This window comes from Oxyura jamaicensis, chromosome 12 (genome assembly GCF_011077185.1).
Source record: "Oxyura jamaicensis isolate SHBP4307 breed ruddy duck chromosome 12, BPBGC_Ojam_1.0, whole genome shotgun sequence".
Lineage (NCBI taxonomy): Eukaryota > Metazoa > Chordata > Aves > Anseriformes > Anatidae > Oxyura > Oxyura jamaicensis.
Window position 1 is genome coordinate 7,987,556 of NC_048904.1, and position 16,634 is coordinate 8,004,189.

The 16,634-nt window shown below is 43.0% G+C and overlaps 1 protein-coding gene across 2 annotated transcripts in view; it reads left to right on the forward strand.

The window, feature by feature from the left end:
• The first annotated feature begins 3,024 nt into the window (after nucleotides 1–3,024).
• PRKCD (protein kinase C delta) overlaps nucleotides 3,025–16,634 on the forward strand; it is a 67,750-nt gene continuing 54,140 nt past the window's right edge. For both annotated transcript variants that reach the window (XM_035337769.1, XM_035337766.1), the window contains exon 1: nucleotides 3,025–3,174. The gene's annotated coding sequence lies outside the window, so the exon portion shown is untranslated. The remainder of the gene's footprint in view (nucleotides 3,175–16,634) is intronic.

The window sequence follows — 16,634 nt, forward strand, 5'->3', positions numbered from 1 at the left end:
GAAATGAAAGCAGGCATTTGGTGGTTAAGCTTGGAAAAGAGAAACCAATGAACCTCTGTCATAATGTGGAGCTCTGTGAAAAAGAAGCTTACAGTAACTGCCATGATTCTTTTCTGTTCATCACACCGTAGAATCTGAAGCAATACTTTGGCATAAATAATCATCTTTGCATAAATCACTCATCTACCAGTAGAATTAAAATCTGATTTGTTTGCATGAGGTGATAGACACTGTAGATAGTAGTGGTTCAGCTCACAAAATGTTATTACACGCTTTTAAAAAATGTTTTTTTACTCAAATAGCTCTGAAATCTTCAGCAGAGTAGTTCTTACTCTCCACTATGAATTTTATTTACTTTTTGCTGCAGAAAGCTTAATTTCCCACTTTCCTTTTTAATATATGTTCATGAAATTGCTCAGAGTCATATCACCACCTAACTTCACCACGTTACATGCCAAAAATTAAGTGGCTTCAGGCAAAGCAGGTTTTCCAAGTGGGAGAGTTCAAAAGAACTCAGCTGCAGGAGCCCCTGCTAGTTAATTTGATAGCACATCCACACATTTTTCTGTGCAGAAACAGTGCCTTACCATGGGTTTTTGAGTTGCTGTGCTATCTATTCAGCTACACAAGAGATGAAATGCAAAGAGAAAAGAGACTCAGAATGATTTAAAACAGTATTTCAAGGCACATTTCAGGACAATGGAAAAGAGTAACACCCACATCCCTATGACTCTTTACATCCCCTTTCCTTTTTTTTTTTTTAAAAAATGATTTACCTCTTGCTTGCCCTGAAATTTCAATGAAATCTGGCACGCCTTACCATTTACCTAGAAGGTGACATAGAACCCCAGTAAATACTGTTCAACAGTACTGGGTTTCGTCCCCTTTTCAATTATCCTGAATATGAAATATGTTAATAAAGCCTTCTGAGTTGCATCAGGATCTACTCTGATGAAACACTTTCCAGCTGTACGAGTGCTACCATGTATTTTGCACTGCTGAGTTTCTAAAGCAAAATTACACAAAATAATCAGTCAGCAAAAGTTTCTCAGTACCAGGAAATACCTCAAAGTTCTAAAGTCACATTCCTCTACTAGTTGAGAAGATCCTCCATTTTATTTTCTAAGGGCCAATTTTTACATCTTTACTCAGTCCTAATTAACATGTAACCCACTGACTGACTAATCAAAGACATAAGATACAAATCTCTTTAAGCCCTGCACTTTCTCACAGTCTGAAACAGGAATGACTATCTGTTTCAGGAACACTTTAGCCAAAGTGATACTCTAAATTATTGAAATGCAACAGTAGTTAACAAATGGCTTGCTGCATCATTATACCATACGGTCACAAATTAAAATGAACTCTCTCTGAGCACTTACACTCCCAATGAACAGGGCATTAAACAGAATGCATTTTTTATTTTGCCAAACTTCACTGGAAGTATTGAAATGAGGAAAACCACTTGGCAAAAGTTAGCGTCTGCTTTTCCCCTCTCAAAGTAGCTTTAGTTTTACGAACATAACATTCATGAGTTGCTCACACATATAAAGTTCCTCAGATTTCACCAGCAACACAAGTAATTTTAAATGAGGGTCCCCATGGAATTTATTACAGCGTTATGGTTAATTCAACAATATTCCGTGCAAAAACATGGAAATATGATTTATTATTTGTAAGCTAAAAACAAAACAAAAAACACAACACTAAAATAGGCCTAAGACCACGTACAAAGCACTACGTAGTTTAATTTGCAGCAGAAATAAAAAGCAACCAAAGACTCCCCTGCTCTGCTGCCTCCACCCAACCTGTGATTTTCACTGTACCCACTAGAACTCTCAGCTGGTGGTATTACCGTTTTAAAACTAGACTTTAATTTAAGCTCCCCATATATTAATTCCAACCCCCCCCCCCCAAAAAAAAAAAAAAATAATAATAATTCAGAAGTCCGAGTTACATACACATCATAGCCTTTCAGATTTGAAATGACACAGAACGACCGACGAACTTCCAGAGTACCTGTTGAGCATGAAGTGCACCCTTCTGGAAAGAAGCTGGACGCTGAACCTGTGGGACGTGGGTTTTGTAGGTGGCTCCACACACAGCCTCCTAACAGCCGGCTCTGGCACCCTCAGCTGCCAAACACGGCCTAGCACCTGCCGGGAGAAAAAACAGTGGCTCAGAAAACGCTGGGAGTTTCATCACTGTTTTCAGCTAGATCAGAATGAGCTCATTTAAGATGAAAATGCAAGAGTAATTACACCCAAATTAGTAATATGCTTACCCCTATGAGCTAGAAAACGATGACAAAGGTCTGCTTTGGTTCCTTCACGAGGAAGGCAGCATTTTCTCTCCTATTTACATTTGTCATGCTCCTGTGCTGTAACCCAACCCCAAACCACCTCATTTTAACACTCAGGAGCTCCATCCCTCAGAGCATGAGTCTGAGGACGGCTGGGCCGGGACACTGGTGGCCCGTGAGGGCCTGAGGCCTATGGCACCCTGCGGTAAAGACACTGAGGCAACGCCAGCGCTCACAGACCTAGGGCCTACCCAGCTTTAGCCTTATCATTAAAACAACATCCAAGGCTTACGAAACTACCAAAATTTATTTTAAATAAGAGTCTGGAAGAGGAAGTGGTGTGGCAAGGCAGTGGGGAAGCTTGAACGGTGCTCCCCACAGGGTAGAGGCACACACCAAGTGCTCCGCGGCCAAGCTCCAGCTCCTCAGCCCCAGACGAAGCTCCACGTCTCGGCCCAAAATAAATAAAATAAAATCACCTCCTCGCCTCAGCCGCGACCCAGTGCCCGCAGCACCGGCACGACACCAGGGCCTTTGGCCACGGGGCGCTGTGCTGCGGGAGACCGCGAGGACTGGAGCGTCCCTGGTGCGACGGGACGGAGGGGGACGGGGATGGTGCCGGGACTAGGACTAGGGCCAGGGCCAGGCAGTGCCACCACCGCCTCCCTCAGCACCTCCGGGGCGGGGCAGGCGGCGGCGGCGGCCGCAGGTGAGTGCGCGGCCCGCGGCTGCGCCCCGTGGGCGGAGCGCGGGGCGGGGAGCGCCGGGCCCGGGCCGTGGCGGCGGGGAGCCGGCGGTCGCTGCCCGCCCGTCTCCGTCTCTCGCTCGCTCGCTCCTGGGACGGCTCCCAGTATTCGGCTCTGGACAGGCGGGTGAGTGCCGGTACCTGCCCCCACGGAGGGCTCCTGCTGCTCGGCGACTCCTGCCCCGCCCGGCCCGGGGTGAATGAGGAAGCGACGCGGGCTCCGGCTTCCGTGGGGCGCGGGGCGGGGTGGGGAGAAAGACGCCCGGCCCGGCCCGGCCCGGCTCGGTGCTGCCGTGCTGGGGCGGGCGTGAAGAGCGGCCGGCGGGGCGGGCGGGACGGAGCCGTGTCCGGCCACGGGCGGGTGCTGGTGCTGCTGCGGGGCTGCCTCCGGCGCGGCGCCTCCATGTTGGGCTCGGGGCCGGGGGCCCAGCCCCGCGCCGCGCCCCTCGGCCGCCCGCAGCCCCGCGGTGCTCCGGGACGGGGAGCCCGGGACGGGGCCGCCCCCGCTGCCGCCTCGCCGGGCACCGGCCGGAGCGGGGCAGGGCGGACCCGGGAAGGAGGTCCCGAGGTCCCCGCGGCTGTGTCCCCGGCACAGGCACGAAGTTTGTTCTTGGCACAAGCGTCGGCTTTGATAGCAGCAACTTTTGGGTTGCTTTTACTTTTTTTTTTTTTTTTTTTTTTTTCCTCCTCCTCCCCCCCGCCCCGTGGATGGATGCTCAGTTTCTGTGCAGCAGCGAAGCTGCAGCAGACAAGAGGTACGTTTCTGAAGCGGGCAGTTTCCATCTGACCGGTGACAGACAATGAGGGAGCAGGAACGCCGCTCCTTGGGCGTGCATGCCAGGCGTGCATCTCTTAAAAACCCCCTTTCAGTTCATCACTAGGGAATTCCCCGTTTGCGTTAGGGTATGAGCTGCTAAACCCATGGGGTTATGACAGCGGGCAGTTTCGTCTGACACCTGTTTGCTCGGGGGCTGCTTCACCGCTTCACCTCTGTCACTTGTCCAGGTAGCGCAGGGTGGCGAGGTGGCCGGGGGGGCTGAGCCCTGGAGCCGTCCCTTGGCAGCTGGAGGCCTCGGGGAACAGAGAAGGCAGGTGTGGGGGAGTCAGTGCCAGCGCTCTTCCTGGTTTTAAAAATTACTTTAGAGCCTGAGTTACAACCCTTAAACATCTCGCCGAGTAGCCCGTGTCAAAATTCTGCGTGTTTGCGTGTGTCAAATCTTATATGCGCCTTGGCCTCGTATGGTCGTTAGTCCCATTAACTATATAACTATATAATAAGCCAGGAAATAACCTGTCCCAGTTTTCCATCCATAAGATAACGCCATGCAGCATTAGATTGATCAAATAGGAAGCCGTAACAAATACCAGATTTCTGAACAAAAGACTGCAAAGTGCTTCTTAACTCATTAAGCAATAATTCATAAGCATCATTTAAAAAAAAGTGTACACAGCATTTCCTATTTATTTTAGTTCCTGGAAATGGTGGTTTAAAAAAATATATAAATTAGAGTGGATATTTAATCTTTGGACAGATTTTCAGTTACCCCAGGATGCTGCTGTGGGAATTCTGGGGAAAAAAGCAAATGTAAGAGACTGCAACACATAAATTTATGTTGTGGGTTTGTTTTTTTTTTCCTTTTATACTGGGTTTCTAGATAAAAGTCCGTTTTTAAAATACAGCTATGTGCTTTAGTTTAAGAAATGCTTAAATATTGTCATTTTCAGTTTTGATCTTTATAGTTTTAGGATTTTTTTCTGACCTTTTCAGTTATCTCTTTGTAAAATTGACTATAGCAAACCTCTAAAGGTGTATGATTATCAGAGTAACATGCATAATATTTGAAACTAACAATTTAAAAAGCAAAACACATCAGCCGGTATTTCAGCAGGTATTATTTGTATGCTTATATATAATTCTAAACGTAAAAGAATTACAAGTTATCAATACTTTGACACTTTCATCTTATGTCTAGGAATATGGATTTAAGTATGTAGGAATTGCTGCCACTCAGTGGCTGCTACAGTATAGGAAACTCTTCTCACTTACGTAGCTGCGATGTTTGTGCAGTTATTGAGTACAACATAAGGTAATTCTGTTCCGTGAATCCGTGTGAGATATTTGATCAGGAAGATGCTCGTATTGTTCTGAACTGTTCTTAAACTCTTTTCCATTTTGTATTTCATAAATTGGGACCCTCCTGTATAGATAAGTCTAATGAGAGAGGGGTTACAATTTTCTTATTGAATGAAATAGCAAAATAGCATTATATAATAAATCAAAAAAAATGACCACACAGCTAGTTGAAAAGGTATTGTGTAAAGAAGGAATTCTTTTAAATCTATTTCTGAACTGTAGAAAACTTAAGTTTGGTAGCTACTTTTGTTAAAGAAAAAACTTTTAGAAGAGTCTTTCAAAGAAAACTTGGCCTGATGCTTTATAGATTAAGGGAATATCAATAGAACCTGGAAAGATGTCATCTTTTATTGAAATAACAGCTTTCCTCGGGGAAGCGTACAAGCTTTCAGGCCTCCGAGTCTATTTTGTCTAGAAGCTGCAGTCATTAAAGTTAATCTGAAATTGAGTACTTTAGGACCTAATCGTTAAAGTTAACCATCCATCCTGGTTTTCATCTGAAGGCCTTCCACGCCACTCTCTCTGTGCTTGCTCCTCTGCCCCATGGCCGTGTTGCCCGTCTGTAGCTGGCGCTCAGCTCTGGCTGCTGCTCCTGGAAAGAGGAGCCCCTGCAGCACCCCTCGATCTGCAGCTGCACTGCGACCGGAGCTGGGACTGCAGCGCTGAACTTCAGTCCACCCAATATCAGTAGCGTCTGCAGTGAAGCTGCAGTGGCACGAGCCGCAGTGTGGACTGTGCCGTGCAAATGCTTTCCAGGTGTTAGCCAGCGCTGAGGTATGTGCCTGTATAGGGTTCATTGACATAGGTATTTAAGTTCCCTGAAGCTAACTCAGATGTGTCTGTGCATGCTGCAATCAAAATGCACAAAGTATCGATAGTCTGCCATCCCCTTCGTCAAATATATGAAGTACATGTTTAACCTACCATAAAGAGAATGGAGGAAGAAGGGAATAGGGCAGAGTTTGAAATGTTTATTGCAGGTGAGTCAGAGCTGAATGTGAAAGATGACAAGTGATTTACCAGTGGAGTCTGGGGGTTGGCTGACTTCATTAGGAACCAAATCCCTCCATTAATCATCCACTGCTGAGAAAAATTAATGGGATTTTTATTCTGGAGTTGTCCTTGTGTTAAATGCAGCATCTCCATTCTGGTTGTCGGGTTCTGGCCAAGAGGCTTCTAATAAACACCAAATTCATTTGTGTTCCAGCAGTCGTTTTAAATGTTTTCCATACTCTGGGAGAAAACTCAGCTTTCTCTGAATCTTCCTTTACCTGAATGATCTGAGTACTGAATTTTACTTTGTAGAGCTCTACATGGAGGTCTACAGGTCTCTGGGCAGCACGGGAAAATTAATCACTCCACATCCGCTTGGCTGTGCTTTGCAAAGACACAATTAACAGAGATGAGCCTGGGAGAGCTCTTTACAGCCTTGATAAAGTAATGCTGAAATGGCTTGTGTTATGTTCTCATATAAAAAGCTCTTATTTTTAACTGTAAGAGTTTTTGTGTTTTATTACAGAGGCATTACCACTCCAAACAGAATTGAGTTACTCTATTAACTTTTTATGGTATTCTTTGAGCAATCTTGCAGAAGTGCTCTGTAGGAAGCAGTGTGCTGTCTCTAGCTCTACAGGGCCATCTAGATTATACGCACTGCCTTTATGACTAGAAATTGTGCCGGAGTTCTTCTGCTGTTACCAGTCACCGGTAAGGGTTAAGGAATGAGAGATCTGGCACAGGGACATCACAAACCTGTCCTTGGCAAGAGAGGTGCAAAATGTATTTCTGGTCCATCTAGACCAGACTCTGCTACTAGAAGTATCATTGACAAGGAGAATGAAATACAATATGTATAGCTGCATGTTTCTGATTGTTTTCCTTTTTTATGGTAATGTATGTAAAGGAAGCATTGTGTCTACCTTTCAGTGACAGGAAGGTGCCCTGCCATCCATGCAGTAAGGTATGTTTTGAACCTATTAAATTTGCTGTTGCTGTTTTCTGATTGATAATAGATTTGACTGTTTCTGTCTCGAAGGTAGAAGCGAAGTTGTGCAGATATATATCCATAGCTCTGAAGCAAAGAGGCAGGCCATAACATCTTTAAATATATTTTTCCAGCTAAAAAACTGCATAAAACTGAAGAATACACCTTATGGTATCCTCTTAACTGCAGTTAATGTTTTTGCTGGTAATTTCTTTACCATTGAGTGTAATGCTCTGTCAGGAAAAAATTATTTAAAGATACTCAAGTGCAGGAGGTATTCATCTGATAATACTCGTGATCCATAAATTCTTGGAGCGACTATTTCAGATAACTTCATAAAACTGATGCGCATTAGGTTTTTAAGCCTTGCACAATGTTTGCCAGACTTCTAAGGGAGGAGGATGCGTGCTTGCCATCTCCTGCCTTTTGATGAGCCATATATTAGATTTATCTAAAAAATAAAAAGCAACACCTCTCTGTATGCCCCAGAACAAGATTATTTCGAATTCCAAGGTGCTACCCACTTGTGAGGACAGAACAGGTATGCAACATATTTTCCTGTCATGCTGTTCCTAATATGTTTTCTTAGAGCTGTGAGCGATATCTGGTCTTGTGTGGTTGAAAAGTAACCAAGCAGTGTCACTTTTACCCTTTGATAGTGAGAGAGGAGTTGGGATAGCCTCTGGGAGCATAGGTGATAGGTCAGTATTGCACTAGGCATTGTGTGTATCTGTGGCAAAGAGACCCTACTAAAACAACTCTTCCCAAACCACTTAGGAAGCGTGCCACTCTTTTCTGAGAAGTACAATGTTGGCTGAAGTCCTTCCAGCTTCACTGGGCTCAGAGGAATTGCCTGAATTGTCTCAAATAATATCCTGTTTCACATCTCCCAAAGGGCTGCAAACCTCTAAAATGGGTTGTATATTTGTGCATAAGTGGCTCTGATTTCTGCTGTGTTCAGTCTTCTTCAGTCTCATAAATGATATAAGTGTTAATGGGCTTGGATTAATCCCACCTACCTGCTGGAAGTATGGGGTATCTTGAAAAATACACAATCTAAACCTCAGCCCCAGCTTTGTTCCCCACCCCTGTGCCATCAAGTCATGTGTGCTACTGATTTGGAGGTGAAAGCCAAGACCTGTGCTGGATTAGCCTTGCTTTTTACTCTATGTCAGTTTTGTAATGATGAGATGACCAAGAGAGAAAATTGCATGTTTTTTAGCACTCAAGTGTCAAGTTACCATCTGAGCATTTGAAAATCTTTTTTTCTCCCATCAATGCCTGTTTATTCGATCTGAATACACAAACAAGGGTTTTAGTAGTTCCTTATCAGATTCTCTGGTTTCTCTTGGAAGTGCAGTTTAAGCTTTGCCATAGGTTTTCTGCCTAAGGAATTCATGAAATCTGTGTTTAGTCAGTACTTCTTTATACTAATTTACTTCAGTGCATCTGATGTTTTAATATTCAATGTTAGACAAGAGAAGAAGTATTCTTGGTTGTGATATCAGGCTTGTCTTTCAGATAATAAAGTGGTGGTTTTAGGTTGTTGTTTTTGTTTGTTTTGGTTTTGGTTTTGAAGATTGAGATGCTTGAAGATGTAGGTAGATACTTGAAAAAGTGATCTGAAATGTCTCACGGACAAGCTCAGTGTTCAGCTTGGCTCCCTCGGACTGCCTTTTTCTGGGAAATTCCCCAATGAGTACAAAGGCAGAGTAGTTAAGCTATTGCTAACACATCGTTCAGTGGCTTGTGTGAGCTATGCCTTTCTAACAGGAAGCTGTATTTGATTATTTTTTTGAATGAGGGAGGAATCCTATATTTCTTTCTTAAAAGAAAATTCTTCTGAAAAATCCCTCTGCACAAAAATTTGGTAAGAATTTAGAAAATATGGTCCAAGCAGTTGCTAATAGAACCCATTGCATGCTTTTTAAACTTCTATTATGAAGAAAAATTAAGACGAACAGGCACAGTGCAATAACTTTGAACGATTGTCATGTTTGTCACGTGACACTGACTGCCTTGTAGATTTTATCTCAATTTTTCTTTTTGTTTGTTTTGTAATGCCTCTGGATGACTTTGCATTTTGCTGGCACGACTAAGTAACCAGAGTAAGGAGTATTTTGTACCTTACTGATTTTGTTAGTGCCTGTTGAACAGCATAACTCAATATGTGTCTTACTAAAGAACAGTTGTTTGTCAGAGTACATTCCTGGAAAACTCTTGTGAAAGTAAGGTTTATTCTTGCTTATTTTTAAAATTGTGATTAACGTATATGCCTGTAAGAGAGCACAGATGGTTGTCTTGTATCAAGAAGGTGCTGCCAGGATTTTTGGTGTTGATAATTAACTGTTCCATTTATAGATTTAATAAATAAATAATCTTGCAGTAGGATCTGGACCCTCTATCGTACAAGTATCTCTGCATGTGAAGGAGTAAATTTATTATAGATGCTTTCAATACTGATAAACGTCTTGGCCCCCCCCCCCCGTTTTTTTTGAATAGCACCACTCAGCGAGCAGAAGGAGCATTCTTATAATTGTTTCTCACGTCCAGTGTGCTGGTCCACTAATGCAGCATTTTTGCTGAGCTGTGAATTGCTCGACAGCTGTTTTCTCGTGTATCCATTGGCCAATGACTTTGGCCTTCAGCGAACTCAAGAGTTCTTACTAATGAGTTGGGAATGCTGCAGTGTCCGTGGATGCCGATTGCCAAATATCCACGGCAGATTTGTCTGTCAGGAAGCTGTGAGAACTCTCTCATATTACATTTGCTTATCTTCGTCGATAACCTACAATTTCTGTTTGACAAGCATATCGTGGCTAATGTAAGCAGCAGTGTCCCAGGGGCAGGAGCTTCTTAACATGGACCTAAACTGTTCCAGGTACTTTTAGAGTTACAGTTAATGCAGCTGTGCCTTGATCTGTATACAGGGAGCCACTGGCACTTGGACGGGTCTTCTGTTCTCTCAGCCAAAAAGGAGACTCCAGCATCCCCGACTGCCTAGTTACTTCAAAGCTAGCACAAGGGTAAGGGGAGGACAGATAAACACCAAGGGATCAGTAGGCAGCACTTGTGTCCTGCCTGGAAAAAGCCTGTTGGAGAGCTAGGGAGTAGGGAGATGCAGCTTGAAGCAACATGACAGCCTTCCCCTGTGAAAGAAGCACCTCCTAAAGAAGCACCTCGTGCCGTGCATGACCAGTGAACGTGCTGAGACCAAACCCTGCACAGACACCAGTGTTTGCAGTGGTTCCTGGAGGTCTGCCATTTTATAGGAATTTAACTACAGGCTGCTCCCCATCTTCTCCCCAGCAGCAGAAGAGAAATTTCATGGGGTAATTTTGCTAGATTTTTTTTTTCCTGTTTTTTTTTTTTTTTTTTTTTTTTTTTTTCTACAGGCCTTTTTGAAGAATGGTGTGATTTGGACCAAAGGATTTATACGTCTTCCTGTTAATCCCTATGGGGCTTGCATTAGGCCCTTAGTCTTTTTTTTTTTTTTCATTCCTGCAGTTCCCTTAGGCCCTTACAGTAAGGGAATCTGCAATCAATTTGTAGCTCTCAGCACATCCATAATTGCAGAGCAGCTGTTCTTTTAGCAAGACTTGCTTCATTGCACTTGAGAAAAGTATGGAAGGTTCTCTGGGAATCTGATTGTCCCCATTTATCGGGTCTCACTTGAACAGAGGTTGCTTTCTTCTCTGGGAAGTAAGGGCGTCTGCATCAGTTGGGTTGGCTGGCCAGACAGACTCGGCTATGACTGCTGACTTCTGTGGTGGTGCCATCACAGCCTTGGCGCAGGTTCACCAGAAGGCATGGCTGCAGGATGGTTTGTCTCACTTTAAGGTCTGTTTCACATTCAATTATACTGCTGTCATTGCATCTGACATGCATGCTTTCACATGCAAATATCTCACTACGCTATTGCTAGCCTCATCAAGTACTTCAGCTGAAATAAGCACATACACCAAAAGTTAGAACAAGTTTCATTTAGAGTGGATGGTAGCACTCTGTGGCAGCTTAGAGACCATCCTGTTTTTTTCAACAAGCTTTTCCAGATTACGAGTTGAAAGGTCAAGTTACTGGATCTGTACCACTGACTTGCCTCACCACAGGACCCCATGCACCTGCTGAAGCCATCCATCGAAGGGGAAATTGGGGCTGCTGCTCATGGGGAGCGGGAATGCCGAAGCTGCCATTTGGGCACAGAAGTTGGCAGGTTGCTGCAGCAAGGAAGGAGCAACAGTGAGAGGGTACCGACAGAGCTGGCTGCAGCAGGAGCGGTGCTGCGCAGAGCCCCCAGGGCTGCAGGGCTGCCTGGTGCCACCCACCCTCCTCGGCCTCGTGTGTCACAGAGGTGCTGCTGGTCCCCTCGCTTCAGCCTTGCAAACTCCAGCTCCTTCCCAAAACCTTTGTAATACAGCCTAAGTGCCTGCCTGCTGGGGCAGGGAGAGGAAGTCTCACTGCTGTTTTCTGTTTCAGTTTAATTTGCAAGTTCTCTAATTTCTAGCAGTGCTGCTAAGAGTTTCAAGGCAACCCCAGGAGTTTAATGTACCATGGTGGTATCTGTCATACTGGTTTTCTGACCTATTTTGGGGTATTGCAATTTGGAATTAATGTTACTTTCCTTTTCCAGTGGGTGGCAGTTGAGGCAAAGAGAAATGTTTATTTGCTTGGAAGTTTATATAGATATGTATTTAAGGAATGGGAAGCAAAGCCAAAGCAGGCCAGCCCTTTATGGCCGGCTGGTCTCTCCTTATGTCGGTTCTTTCCTTTGTTATCGCACCTCCTAGCTGCGGAGAAGGACAAATCAAAGGAGCTCTTGTGACCAAAATCTGCTTTTAGTTTCAGTCTCCTGTGTGTGTTGTTCTGTTGCTTGTTTCCTTCTTCTCTTACTGCTTAATAACAGTGAGCCCAATCTTTCCGTCATTAGAGCTTTGCCTTATGTAAACCTAATTTCAAAACTTTGAAACGGAGAGCTGCTAACTTTTTGCAGCAGTGTTCAGCTTCTGAGATCCGTAGTTTGATGTGGAATACAATATGTAGTAGCACTCATTGCTGTTTTTCTCTGAACTCAAGCCAGAAGAAAGATCTAAATCACATTACAGTAAGTGGTTTTAGTGTTTCAAGAGCTGACGACAATATAACTGCCTCAGCAATGCTGACTTTATATGGTTTTTCTTCTGACCAGATGCTCTGAGGCATTTTGTGTCCTGCATTACATTGCCTTTGTCACTAGAGTGCTCGGTACATTTGAAATGGTTTGTGAAGAAAGGAGCTTTGTGGGTTTTTTGTCAAAGGTTCCTGTGTGGATTTTCAAAATACTCCCAGCCAGCAGCCAGGAATGTCCTTTCTCCTTCAAAAGCAAATCCTGACAAGAAGTCTACAATACTGATTCTTACAAATTGATTACATATAAAACCCCTAAACTCTATTTCCTTGAGGGGCAAAATTGTGACGGAAAAGTATTTTCACACGTTTCTTGTACAGTTAGCATATATCTTATTTACAGCCGAGTTTCAAGCATATGTTATTAACATAGCCTACTAGATGCCAAGTGCTGAGTAACTAAACTACGGAGTAGTGCATTTAGTGAATATAAAATTATAAATAAAATGTAAATGAAGTGTATATTTATCAAAATATTAATATATGCTCTAATCTGTAAATTACTGCATTTCTAAAAGTCGTAGAGATTAGGTTAAATCTGTTTTTTAAAATGTAAAAATATGTATATCAGTGCTGAGACCAAAAGTCAGGTTGAGAATTGTTGTTGGGTGATGAGGCATAATTTGACTGACTTTAAGAAGAACTGTTTTGTTTTGTTTTGTTTTGTTTTCCCAAGCCATTAAAGCAGTGATAGTGCTTTTCCACTACTTTCCAGTGCTTTACATTTTGGGTAAGTACTTAATGCTGCATCAAAAGCAGAAGATGCCTTTTATTTTATTTTTTTTTTCTGGGGATGAACCAGTGGTTTATCTTCTATAATATGTGATTATAGCTAATTTAACAATTAATCCCCATCTTCTCCCTGAAGAAAATGAGGCATTATAGTTATTTAATGTACCTAGGCCAAAATAGATTTAGTTAAATTGGAAAACATTGTTATCAATTCATTTCAACAGCTTTGCCAAATCCAAATGGAGTCAGTTTATCACAGCTAAGCCTTGTCTGAGCTTATGTGACATTCCACTTAAAGTCAGTTTTTACACTGATGCAGTTAAATACAAAAGCTTCTGCAAACAGAGTCATTATAAACACTTACCGTGATTATCCACTTAAGTGGATACAAATTCTTCTGCTGCTGTTAGAGCAAAGTTCAGCCTGACTGATAGATGAAAATTGTCAAATGATTTCATACCCCTTCCGGTCACGTGAAATAAATTATGAGAAATTAATTGCCAGAGCAGCAATGAGTTGAGTTTCATCTGGTTGATAGCAAAACTCTGATTTTACTTATTAGCAGTACTCTTTGGTTGTAATGGCTTACAATGGAAATCTTTTTTATGCTGAAAATACTCTGAAAGCCATGACATAGCTTGTATTCAGTTTTGTCAAAGGGACGCAGTCAAATAGAAAATTGGTTGTTTTTTTTTTTTTTTTCCATTTTTATGTTACAAGACTGTGAAAACATCTGTGGTGACTGTAATGTACGTCAGCCACTAGAAACTAAAATCACTTATTTTCAGTTCCTTCAATTTATTTAGCTGTCAATTATTTGATTGCCATTTGCTGAAAAAAAAATGGCGTACACTAAATTCTTTTGAAAGGTTTTGATGGATGCATGTGTACACATGCAGTGATGGCATACTTGAATTCTAGAGGGTGATTTGTTTATTGCTTTGTTTTTCTTTTTTACTGTCTTGACACCTATGTCCAATTGACAAACAAATCTTATTTTAGGGTCTAGGGAAAGATATGTGCAATATTCCTAGTCCAGATTTTTTTTTTAAAATAAATCTCTACTTGAATTATGGTTTAGATCTTTTTTTCCCTATAAGTTTGATTTCCTTCCTATTTCTGGTGCTGCTTTCCAGTGTGAAAGTTGATCCTAGTACTAGAAAAATTTTTGAGGGAGCCTCAGCAGAGGGATGTTTTGTTTGTTTGCTTTAAGCAAACCGTGAGGGTTGTACAGCTCTGTTTTAAATTAACAGCTCCCCAAGCTAGGCTGCATGCTTAACGCTTTTCAGACACTGTCATGAGGCAGTAGTACAAGCATTCAAATACTTCAAAGGAAAAACAGCCATATCTAGAGTTTTATCTTAAAAATATAAAAAAAGCTGTCAGACTCATGTAATTGACAATGTTTGCCATGGGCAAGGTGTCCCAGACAGACTGAAATGGAAGAATGTATGCTCATGCTGCTGCGTTTAGTTTTACGTTAGTTAACAAGGGAACCCTGTTACCTAATAAGTAAAAGTTACAGGAAACTTCAGAACATTCCTGTTTGCGTCTCTGTGCTTGGGTATTACTTCTCTGGTCCTTCAGCCCTTGTTTGGAGTTCTAGACTGCAGTAAGTAAATGAAGAAGTGTGTACTTAGGGTCTTCTGATCAGACACTTTGGAAAGTCTGCTTAATGTCACTCAAGGATTGCTTAACCATTGAATCTCCCATAGTAATTTGTTAGGAAATTTTGCAAAGCTACAAAAATCAAAAACATATACTTTGCAGTAAGTACATCAGTCTCTATACTTTTGAAGTTGTTTAAAGCCTGTGAATAAATATGATAGCCCAGCTTCATCTAATGCGTGTGCCCAGTGCGTGAAACAACTGGGGGCAGTGACTGGAGCTGGATGTGGGATTCTCAAGAGATATTACAGAAAGACTACTTCTGTGCTGGATAGCAGAGTTGTTCTGCTTCTTCATGACCCCCTAACATGCTGTGTTGTTGGGGTAAATTGCTTGCCGGTTGCTTGCTCAGAGAAATGTGGGTAATGCATTGTGTTTTCTTCCATTTGTCGCTTGTCTTACCTATTGCAGTAGTCCGAATGCAGGAACCTGTTTGGAGGGCCTCACTGTAGGATGTCATCTGCTGCCAGCCCCATCTCTCACAGGGCAAGTGCTGAGCCATCTGCCTAGCTTATTTCCCCTCATCCAGTGTCGCAAGACTGGCAGCGCTGAGCTCGGCCCTGTGCACTGCAGATCAGTCCCCGGTTCTGAGCCCCTCTCTGTTGGAAACCGGAGAAATATCCGGGTAATTGATGACATACAATATTGCATCAAGGCTGGAACAAAGATGAGGTCAATGTTTCTGCCAGCATCCTGGGGGAAAAGCAAATAGTCTTGAGACATTGTGAGTTTTCTTGTACATTTTTTAGGGCTTTACGGTGTATTACAAAGTTTCTAAGATTTTTTTTTTCCTTTAAGTTAGACTTTACAGCAAGAATTGACATCCTGCATGCCAGTTCAGGTGGGTTAATAAGATGGGAAGGGAACGAGAGGCACAACTGAGAAAGAGGCTTTTGCCATCTTGGAAAAGAAGCTGGAGAAGCTTTTTTGGTTCATTGCATCTTTCTGTAGATGCCAGTGAGACTCACTTGGTGTTGCTTTGAGCCCTGTTCTGTTGCTGATTGCTTCTCTCAGTTGGGAATGACTCCAGAAAATCAGAATAGCAGCATCCCGTCTACTATTTACCTGAGACTGTGTTTGGCTGAGCTTGCAAATCTTCACACTCAACTAAACAATCTTTATTTTTTGAATCTACTGAATGCTTGACCTGATAAACTGCAAGAGATGTCCGCTGTATTTATCAGCGAGCAGAACCCTTTCCGTTTGGAGAGGGAACATGGTAACGTGGGGTGTGGAAACTAGGGGATGTCCCTGTTGCGTGTTTGATGCAGCCACAAGCTGGAGTCACAAGTTGGACGTGGATAAAATAATGCAAGATGTGAGCCTGTCCTCTCAGCCCCCGAGTCTTTGCGTGGCATGCAAGGACTTCAGCTGGGGCAGGGCTTTCTCTTCAACTTTTCTGAGTGCTTCCGTGTTCTGTAGAACTAGCACGCGTGTAACTTGTGTTCAGCTCGAGCTGGAGAGATGGAGGGGGTTGGCTAAAGAACCTTGGTACCATGTGCCCATTAGTTGTCTCTCCCCACAAAGTCAACCAGTAGATTTTTTTTTCTTTGTTGTTTTTTTCTTCTTTGTAAATGTATGGTGCCCTATGACATCAGGTGCATATGACATTCAAAATTAACCTGTGGTGAAAATGTTCATTCTTATACCAGAGTGATGATAACAGCTACAGGTGAGCAATTATATTCCTAGCCAGCAATATATTTAGAGGGAGTAGGCTGGTTGCTTCTGTCCCTTTTATGTGGGTCCTGTAAGCCAGAGGCTAATTGGCTTTGACTGTTCATTTGAAAAGTGCATTTCTAAGCTAGCTACCAAGTCACTGATGTGTTGAAGATGTCAAAGTTCTGACCTGGCTGTCTGGAGCACAACATGGGCACTGTGGGCAGGCTCTGCGTTTTCAGGTGCT